Source organism: Mastomys coucha, chromosome X (assembly GCF_008632895.1).
Source record: "Mastomys coucha isolate ucsf_1 chromosome X, UCSF_Mcou_1, whole genome shotgun sequence".
NCBI lineage: Eukaryota > Metazoa > Chordata > Mammalia > Rodentia > Muridae > Mastomys > Mastomys coucha.
In genome coordinates this window covers 69,404,548-69,415,583 of record NC_045030.1, presented here as the reverse complement: position 1 = coordinate 69,415,583, position 11,036 = coordinate 69,404,548, and the positions used below count along the sequence as shown (strand labels likewise).

The window sequence follows — 11,036 nt, the reverse complement described above, 5'->3', positions numbered from 1 at the left end:
CCTTCCTGAGAAACTCAAAAAGATATAAATGAATAAAACTGGGAGTGGGAAGCTTAATCAGAAAGCTGATTTGGTTGTCTGCTGGGCAGTATGGTGAATGGTGATAAGAGGTCTCTTAAGCCTTGGCTGTATAATGACTTTGTCTCAGAAGAGGAGAACAAAAAAGTAGGAGGAGGAAAGAAAAAGAGAGGGGGAGGAATGGGAGGAGGGAGGGCAGGCTGGATGATGGTCAGCATGATGACACAGCTGCTTTCTGCATTTTCTGCCCTCTGTGGGAGGAAGTGGGAAGATGTCATGATCCAGGCAGTCCTGGCCTACAGAAGGAGATGCAGAGTCAATAAAATAAAAACTGAGTTGTATTATGGAATATTAACTTCAGTTAAAAAAAAGTATAACATAAAATGGAGAGTTACAAGGAAAAAATAATTTGTCAATATTTAGAAAGTAAATTTTAACACTGGACAAAGTTAAATTCCAGGATAAGTTGTAGCATTATACTGCACAAGTAATAAATATTGCAAACCTCATTAAGAAACGTTTTATTTTTTGTATTTGCCAGATTTCTTACTTTTAAAGAGAGGAGTAAATATAATTTCTGAAGCCCTATGCCAAGTACATGGTAGGTATATCTATTTTTGTTGAATATACCACTGGCCAATTGTGGAAGGATTGTAGTTCTTAATCTTTGATAAGTAGGATACATTTTAATTTTACTAACCATTTCTCATTTGCTTGGTGACCAGAGAAGTTTCACATAAAAATAACTCCCTTTTGAACTTTTATTTATTTAATTTAATGTTTTACAATGGAAGATAGAAAAGAAACTCTGTTCTCTGTTTCAGTTTAGAGTTTAATATATTAGTAATTTTACACTGATGATTATGTTGCTAGTAATTCTTATTTTTTGTACATAGGATTTGTCTTCTAGTATAAAGTTCAGTCCTCCAATAGAGATAGGAGTAGTAAAGTCCTAAATTTACCAAGTTTCTGGTTTTTCTCTTTATATCTTCTGTAGTTTTACTTCATAGAAGTTATTATTTGGTAATAAACATTCTTGTGTGTTTGTTTATATTTGTACATAGACCAAAAGTCAACCTCGGGTGGTTCCTTTGGAGCTTTCCCTTTGTTTTTGTTTTTGTTTGTTTTTTGTTGTTTTTTTTGTTTGTTTTGTTTTGTTTTGTTTTTTGTAACCTGGCCTTTCACTGGGACCTGGACCTCATTTAGTAATGTAGGCTATCTAGCACTTAAGAAATGGATTCAGGGTGGGATAGTGAGCAGGAGGAGGGGGAGGGAATAGGGGTTTGTTTTTGGTTTTGTTTTTATTTTATTTATTTAATTTTTTGGAGGGGAACCTGGGAAAGGAGATATTGTATGACATGTAAATAAAGAAAACATCTAATTAAAAAAAATGGATTCAGGGATTCTCTTGTCTGTCTTCGTTACCATTCTAGGTAATTTTTTAATGTGGGATTCTGGGATTGAACTATACCCACTGAACCATTTACCCAGTATGATAATAAAATTTCGTGAATGCTACAGAATTATTCTGCACTAAATTTAATACTAAAATTGTTCTTTTGTCTTTTGTGTCTTGGAGCTTGGATTTCTCTATGGTGATCTGAGGATATTATGCTGTCTTCTGTTTCCAATTTTTAATTTCTACTATCCTTAATTTTACTTGCCTTGTACAACTTCTTTCTTATTGTACTTGTATAATTTAGGGAGTATGTAGAAAAAAGTTACTTTTGTGATGTTTTTCATATTAAAAAGATTTGGGTTTGGCTCTGTGAGTGATGTTTCGAAAGTATTTTACATTAAGATCAGCCCCGTTTAATTTATATGAAGTCTGTTTTCAATGCTTAGTCTTTTATTGCTATATTATATTTGCTTTATATATCTGTAAATTATATAGTCTCTATTCTTTATACAAACATACATAGGCATGTTTACACATACATAGTAGAAAAGTGCACTTTTTAAATTTTAGTTCTTATCTTTGCTTTACTTACTTTGTGCCATAGTAAATAATAGTCTTGTGTTTTCATAAATATTAATTACTTCTCTCATTGCTGTTATCAAATACCTGAGAAAAGCAAATTAATGAAGTGGAGATTTAGAAAATGTTCAGAAAAAATGTCCTACCTGGCAGAGAAAGCATTGCAGCAGGCACATTCATGACATGACATTGCATCTTCAGTCGGGAAGGAGAGAGAGTAAGTGAAAGTGTTTCGCTGGCTCTCTATCCTATTACTTTTTTATTTGTTTTGAGGGTTTTTTGTTGTTGTTGTTGTCCTTTATTCTTAGTTTGGGTGTCTTAAGTATCCGATGGTACATGTGTATATAAGAGAGTGAATTTAGTGTGGGGGTGTATGAGTCCATGTATATACATGCAGAGGCCAGTGGAAGTAACTTCCTTCATCAGTCTTAACCTTATATTTTCCTTTCTGATAGGGTTCTCATTGAACTAGAAGCCTATTGTTGAAGATATGCTATCTGATGAGCAGGTTCCTGGTATTTGTATATATCTGTCACAGATACTAAGATTACTGGTATGTACCCTCATTCCTAATATTTTATGTGGGTGATATAGATTTGAATTTCTATCCTCATGCTAGAATATCAAGTGCTTGTACCAATGGAACCATCTTCGTAGCCCCATAATTTCTATTTTTTTTTTTTTTATTAATTTTGGGACCTCAAGTCTCAGGAATGGGGCCATATATATTTGAGAAAAATCTTCCTCAGTTTTTCTGGAAATGCCTTAATGGACATGCCTAGAGGTGTGTTTCCCCAGCATTACCAAATCTAGGGAAACTGAATAATGGAGATAAATGATCACGTCTCAATTATTATGATCTGTTTATGATCATGTGTCATTTATGTTTTTTCTTTTTTAGAAATGTAAAACTATGTGTATCTCTGTGTAATTATGTACACTTGAATTCAGGTGCCTGTATTGTCAAGAAGAAAGCATCAGAAACCCTGGAAATTGAGATACACAGGAAGTTGTGAGCAACCTGACCTGGAAACCAAACTCTGATCCACTTCAAAAGCAGTATACACTCTCAACCACTGACCCATCTTTTCAGATTAAATTTGAAGGTATTACTTTCATTATTTATTATTATTTAACTTTGAACTATTATTTTCTCATTTATTGGTTGCATTAATCTTGCTTTCTCAACATATTCACTGACATTTATAAGAGTTTTGTAGTATAATCCAGAAAAGTTACTAAACAGATTCTAAAAAGCTTTAGCAATTGTACATTGTCTTTTCTCCAGATTTGTTTTGTCCTTTTTGTGTTCCTGAATATTTTGGATTTTGAATATTTATGTTATCTATCCATATTCCTACCTTATTACTTCTGTGCCTACTTTTAACTATTAGGCCTTTTCCTAGTTTTTCATGTACCTAATGAATGGAAGAAGTTTTACACATCTCTTCCATCTTCTTCTCTTGTCCCTCTCATTTTTCTTTTGTCTCTTTCTGTCCATTCTGGCCGTAAAGCTTCCCTTCTCCCTCCCCCATTTCTGCCTTGTGTCTCATTTCTTCTTCTTCTCTTATCCTTTATCTTTCCTCCTCTCCCTAAATTCTTTTTTCTTCTAATATTTTCCTCCTCTTCATTTCTTCTCCCTCTCTATTGCTTCTGTCTCCCTTTTCATGTCCTTATTCTCACTCCCTATCTCCTTTCACCTCCCTCTGCACCTCTTCTGCCTTTATAATCTCTATACATTCTCCAGCTCCCCTTAAGCTGTCACCTTCCTCCTCTCTGTCCACCCAACTCATCCTTTTCCTCCCCTTCTCCACCCCACCAGGCCTCCCTACACACTGGAGCCCCAAGTCTCTGGAGGGTTAGGTGCATCTTCTCTCCTGGCAGTCCTCTGCTATATATGTGTTGGGGGCCCTCATATCAGCTGGTGTATGCTGCCTAGTTGGTGGTTCAGTGTCTGAGAGATCCCCAGCACTAGGTTAGTTGAGACTATAGAGTTACTCTTCTCAGTTTCTTCCAGTGTCCCTAATTCAACCACAGGGGTCAGCAGCTTCTGTCTATTGGTTGGGTGCAAATATCTGTATCTGATTCTTTGAGCTGCTTGTTGGGTATCCATGATAGGCCTCTGTTTGTAAGCATAACATAGCATCAGTAATAGTTTCAGGCCTTGGGGCCACCCCTAGATCTGGATCCCAATTTGTGCCTATCACTGGACCTTCTTTTCCTCAGGCTCTTCTCCATTTCCATCCCTGCAGTTCTATTAAGAACAATTGTGGGTCAGAGTTCTGATTGGGGGATGGCAATCCCATCCCTCACTTGATGCCCTGTCTTTTTCTACTAGAGGTAGACTCTACAAATTCTCTCTCCCCACTGCAGGGCATTTCATCCAAGGTCCCCTCTTTTTGAGTCCTGAGAGTCTCTCACCTCCCAGGTCTCTGGTACAGTCCCCCACCTCCTACCTTACAGATTGCCTTTTAGATTATTTTTCTGAACCCCAGAGCTTCAGACCTCTTCCCAACCCCTCTGCCGTCCCCTTAACCCCCACCTCCGCCACCAATACCTGATCAGGTCCCTCCTGACCTCCTCCCGTGATTGCTTTCCTCTCCCTCCCAAATAGGATTGAAAACATCCTCACTTGGGCACTTTAGCTTGTTAGCCTTCTTGAGTTCTGTGGGTTGTTTCCTGGGTATTCTGTACTTTTTTTTTTTTTTTTTTTTTTTTTTTTGGCTAGTATCCATGTCTATCCTTTTGGGTCTGTGTTAATTAACATCACTCAGGATGATATTTTTCTCGTTCTATCCAGTTGCCTTCTTAATAGTTGAATAATATTCCATTTGTAAATGAACCACATTTTCTGTATCCACTCCTCTGTTGAGGGACATCTGGGTTGTTTCTAGCTTCTGGCTATCATAAATAAGGCTGCCATAAACATAGTGGAACATGTGCCCCAGTGGTACTTTGGGGGTTCTTTTGGGTATATGCCCAAGAGTGTTACAGCTGGGTGTTCAGGTAGATTTATTTCCAATTTCCTGAGGAACCTCCAGATTGATTTGCAGAGTGCTTATACCAGTTTACAATCCTATCAACAATGGAGGAATTTTCCTTTTTCTCTACATTCTCACCAACATGTGTTGTCACCTGAGGTTTTGATCTTAGCCTATCTGACTAGTGTAAGGTAGAATCTCAGGGTCACTTTGATTTGCATTTCCCTGATGACTAAGGACTTCCAACATTTTTCTTTAAGTGCTTCTCAGACATCCGCGATTCCTCTGCTGTCAGTTCTCTGTTTTTTATATACCCCATTTTTTGATTGGGTTGTTTGGTTTCTTGGTGGTTAGCCTCTTGTGGAGGTGGACTCTTAAGGTTCTATCTCCACACTATTGGGCATTTCAGATAAGATCATCCCTATTGAGTCCTGGGATCTTTTCACATCCCAGGTCTTTGTTCCTTTCTTTCTTCAGGGACTTAAAGTTCTTTTCATACAGACCTTTCAATTACCTGGTTAGCATTACACCAAGTTATTTTATATTGTTTGTGGCCATTATGAAGTGTGTTGTTTTCCTAATTTTGTTCTTAGTCCATTTATCATCTGTACAAAGGAATATTACTGATTTCTTTGGGTTAATTTTATATCCAGCCACTTTGCTGAAGTTGTTTATCAGCTTAGGAGTGTGAGGTTGAATTAAGCAGTAAGACAGTAAGAAGTGGCTTAGCATTCACTCTCCACAAATGACAAAACTGAGAATAAGAAAAGTTACATTTTCCTGGATACACATCAGTGTCAATCTTTGGAGACATCTCTGAGATTCAGTGTTTGTGTATCTTCTGTGCCAGCACAATGCCCTGTGATCTTACTGTTGTTTGTTGAAGAAAAACTCATTTACTTAACTGTATTCTTCCTAGATCCTTTTTCTTCTTTTGAAGTTATTTTAATTCCATAAATAGTACATGTTATTCTTGTAAAAGTGTCTGTTTGCTTCATTTCTGTACCTGTAGGGAGTATTGTTAAATGTTTAATCTGTCAAAGAACATTTTTCATGTCCTGAGAAACCTAAAGGATAGTGTTAATAAAAATAACACTAAAATTATAAAATTAATCCAGTGTTAAAATCTGAAAATTAAAATATTGCTAAAATTAAAAAGCAGTATTAGGATACATTTGGGAAGTAAGGTAAAATTTTTAATACTATTAATGTAATATCATAAGTTTGCTTTCATGTACATGGTGTACATGAAATTACATGAATTACATGAATTGTATATGACAATCTATTCAGAAAATTAAATTTTTTACTCATGTACTCCGAGTACATTTATATTTATCATCACACCTAGTAATATTTCTTTTATTGACTGTATGTGTGTGTGTACGTGCATGTGTGTGTGTATGTGTGTGTGTGTGTATGCTTTATACATGTACTAGAATTCTTAAGGATTAGAACTGACTCCTCCATATTTATATTATGTATTGCATAGTTTGCAGACTGACTTACCTGTGTTTCTGCCTGGATGGAAGCCAAGGAACTATACACCTATGAGTGGAAAAGCTATCCCAGTGGAAGTGCATCCTGAGACGTGGGAGCTCGGGAAGCACACAGCTCTGAGGTGGGACAGTGTCCTAAGGGAAGGCCATCCTGAGATGTGGGAATTCAGGAACTATATAGCTCTGAGAGCAAGCCTCTTCAGTAACTCTTAGGGGAGCTCTTGTTCAACAGTTCCTGTAGTAGTAATTTACAAAGGCTGAGGCAGGAAAGGTGCACAGCTGAGGGGCAGCTATTGTTGAGGCACAAAAGGAGATGCACCACCAGGAATAACTCTTATGATGGCTGCAGGCTAAGATCTCCTTGTGCCACCATTTTTGACAATTCTTGTGGGGACATTTTACTATCATAGGCTGGGGCAGGAAGGAAGAGATGACAGCAGCTTTGATGGATTTCGAGGCTTAGAGTCTACATTACCTCCTTATAAAAGACTGCAAGGTATATACAAAGATAGCTGCTATGAGCAAATACTTTGCATAGATCCTGGCACAATTATAAAGTATTCTGAATAGATGTTCTTAAAATCATAGTGTTAATATCAGTTCTGCCTCACTTCCTTATGAACATTTTTATAAAATACATGAAATCCCCTTATACCAGACAAACTAGAAACTGGTTGCTCACTCACATTTCCTCTCTCTCCTGTTTTCTATAACTTCTATCCCCTTAGGGTTTTTTCTTTATTTTATTTTTTTTCTCATTTACCTAATCATTAGTTGTGATAACCAATTGTGTGTAATTCATTTTCTTGGGCTGGGAGTTGCTGAAAACTACAATTCTTTAACTCATGTATCCATGTACTTAACAGATACCTTCAGAAAGAAGTTATTTATTATCAAAGTGCATATGCATATGGCCCTTCCCTTTTCTTTCCATAAGTTTTTAATATAGAATAGAATGACTCTAACCATTCCCAAGTTGTCGACACTTATATTTTGTTAACGTCAATTCCAATTATTTCCTCAATTACAGTGATACGAGTTACCAACTGAGACCTATGATTAAAAATTATATTAGTAATGTTAGTTTTATTTCATGGTGATAAATCCAAGAAAAAATTTCTCTTCCCATATATGCTGTTTATAGGAGGTTTTCTGGCTGAGTAACAAAGAAATTAGACAAAGAATTTACAGAATTGGACTTTCTATTTTAAATGTTAAAGAATTTCATATATCTGGAGTTTTCTAATGACCTAGCACAGGACAAGCAACCTGACCACAAGACAAATCCTCCTACATTTTCTGGTTTTGTAAATAACATTTTGTTGAAAGAAAAAAGTCCATTTGTTTTTGACATTATCTCTCACTCCTTTGTTGTAATAAATAATAGGATAGAAGAGTAGGAACAAATATTTCTTTGTAGATTTCAGAAACCTAAATCACATATTTACTTCCTCTTTAGAAATTGTTTGCTAATGCCCATTGTGTAGAAAAATCAATAATCAATAACCTAGTAATTTTTCTAGGAACACATGGTTCAGTAAACTCTATTTTGTCTAACTTAATAGAGCCAGGTAGATACATGTTTTCATCAAGCTATTTTTTCTACATTTCCTTCATTTCTTGCCTCTAACCTACCATCACTATCCCAGAAAATTCTTTTGGAAATGCTATTAATGACATTTCCTTTTTATTCAGTACTACATTTTCTGGCTTTCAGTAACTCCTATTATCATCTATCTATCAAAACTGACTTCCTTTTTCTCTAACAGCGTTCCTGAGAGTAAGTTATAGTGAGGCCTTTCTTTTATGAATTTGACTAAACTCTATTTCCTCTCAGAATGTTCTTATTCTCTAAATAATATATTTTTAAACATTATCCCCTCTCCCATACTCATTGTTAAGCTCTCAGGTACTCTCTTACATTCTTGCTCTGTCTTTTTGTGGTGTTGAAGATTGAACCCAGGGATTTATGTATAATTGGCAGATGATCTACCACTGAACTAGATCTCCAATTCATTTTATTACTGTCTGTAAAATTTGAGACAGGATTCTATGAGTTTCTCAGGCTGGCCTTGAACACACCAAGTACCTCAAGGCGGGTTAGAACTTGGGAGCTAATTGTTTAGATTACTGAGTAGCTGAGATTATAGGCTGTAGCCCCCAGGGCTGACTTTACCTATTTGTGGTGTTTTGTTGTTGTTTTATTCTCCTGTTATTTATATTTTAATAGTTTAACTTGATATAAATGGAGTATCAATGTCCTAAGCAAGTAGAAGAAAATAAGTCTTATTTTTATTTGGAGATACTTTAGTTACAACAGCTAGGTAGTATCTTTTTTTAGAAAATTAGAACACATTCTGAGAAAGAAGCCTTTTTGTCAGCCTAGCAACTTCCTCCTGCAGCTATAAAAATCATTTCTCCAGTCCATAGTTAAGAATTGCAAGAAAAGTGTCGCTTTAATGAGCAGATTGAATGAATCATGAGCTTAACATTTGAAGAATTAAATGTATAGTAAGAACATCAATCCAATCAAACATTGTTAAAGAAATCATAGTTTCCTAAGTCTAAATATAAACAGAATAGCTTGAAAAACAAATTGGTACATAAATGTGCTGTCAGTAAGATTCTATTTTCTCCTCACTTACACAGTACTGTTTCTTAAGCCCAAGTTGAATATTTCACTATGGCAACATGAAATAAATTATCCTGCATCTGCCTGAAATAGAAAAAGTCTAGCGTATATGCTACATAATAAGCAAAGACATTATATGTGTCAAAGAGAGAAGATCTTTTGTTGATTATTTGCTGTAGAATTGTTTCTATGAAAAAAGTTCTGTTGGCTCAGGACTAGTTCTGCCTTTCCTTCTCATTCTTTCTCCCATCAATAAGACACCACAGTGTTGGGATTTCTTTATTGTACTTACCATGTATTCCACGTTACATTTATTATTTATCTTAAAATCAAAGTGGAGACGGTCCATTATTTTATCTAGAAAACCTACCTCAAGTGAAATACTTGCTAAGTTCCAATTTCTGAGAGTCAGAAAAACCATATCTCCTCTCCTCCAGGCATGTTAAAAGGCATGTTAGGGACTACATGCTTCCCTTTTGTAACTTTTCCATTATTATCTCCCTTTGGTTGTTACTACTATCCTAGATTGAACCCTTATCAATCTTTGCCTTGTTTTTTGTTTTAGTTTCCTCAGTGGTCTTCACGCTTTCCAAATTTGTGTCCTTTATATCCTCTAACCTGTTCTCCAGTCTTTATTCCTCTGTCTTCCCCAGTTTCACTGCATATTGTTTTCAAACCATTCTTCTCTGAACATGCTACTCTATTTCTTACTTCTACCTTTATAACAGTGGTTTGGAATAATCAACCCTCTTTTGTCTGCCTGAAACTATACTCCCACTCTACTTCGCCTGATCACTTACCTTTAAGACTCAAAAGTTCTCCAGCACTAAAACTGTTTATTACTATGTACTCTGTCAGCTAATAGGCGAATCTTAAACATGGCTTTTCTCATACTCATAACCTTTCTAAGGACAACTTAATGGGTTAGTGTTAGTTTGTCAAAGGAAACCACAGTGCCAGAAGGCTTTATTGTGACATGTGCTGCTTTGTCCAAGTAACAAAGTTATCACTGCAAAGGCAGAGCACTCTTTTGCCAGGGCTTTGGTCAGGAGCCAAGAGATCCTTTCTTTGGATCCAAAGGACAGGCTAATTTAGCCGGAGGAAGTAGACAGGAAGTTGGAGAAAAGTTTCACTCAGATTTTTATCTATTAATTACTCAGATTTTGAAAACTATACTCCTCATTTGCCAACAAATATGAAACTGAGGCAAATTTCAATCTTGTTTTAAATTAAAGTATGAAGAACATGGGAGAAAAATCTATCAGTTTTTAAATGGTGTATGTTTATAAGATTCTGTAGAGTGCTATATGAAGAAATAGGCCAATTTACAGAGGTCAAAGGAGAGTCAACATTAAGATTTTAAATTTGGCTGCTTTTAGTTGGAAGCATGCCTTTTTATATGTCCTCTAACTTTAATGCACCTTTAAATGTTGGTCTCCCTGGGTAACCTTTAAGAATCAGGTTATAGATGCGTTCTTTCTTCCCTTTAATGAGGCTTCTGGGTACCATCCAGAACAGTAACTTTCAACTATGGCTTCAGTTTAAATTCATAGGGGCAATGTATAAGAAATATACATATCTATGACCCAAACCAGAGATTCTAGTTTGGAATTTAGACTATGAACTATGGCATTTCCTCATATTTACCCAGATTATGTATTTAATCTTGTAATTGACCTTTTTCCACTAAAGATTCAACTTCTACTTTATGAAGGTGACCTGTCCTAAACAAAACCAGTTATTGCCTAAGTGCCTAGCTGTCAGCTGTTTGTACTTGCTGAAGTCAACACTCCAGATTCTTAAGGTGTATAGATTACAGACCATACCAAGTAACTGAGGGTTCTGCAGTGTACACATAGAGAACACACTGCTGATCTGTCTTTAGTCTCAGAGGACTTTATGTGGTTCCTTGTAAGATGTTTTTTTTT

At 35.9% G+C, this 11,036-nt stretch overlaps 1 long non-coding RNA gene across 3 annotated transcripts in view; it reads left to right on the top strand.

Moving 5' to 3' along the window:
• Positions 1-569: 569 nt before the first annotated feature.
• Positions 570-11,036, top strand: part of LOC116093021 — a 15,671-nt gene continuing 5,204 nt past the window's right edge. The window contains exons 1-4 of one of the 3 annotated variants that reach the window (XR_004119596.1): positions 570-619; positions 2,094-2,213; positions 2,452-2,549; positions 2,948-3,102. This is a non-coding gene — a long non-coding RNA (uncharacterized LOC116093021). Of the gene's footprint in view, positions 620-2,052; positions 2,214-2,451; positions 2,550-2,947; positions 3,103-6,469; positions 6,777-11,036 lie in introns of those variants that run through there. The other 2 variants (XR_004119594.1, XR_004119593.1) reach the window with 2 other exon arrangements.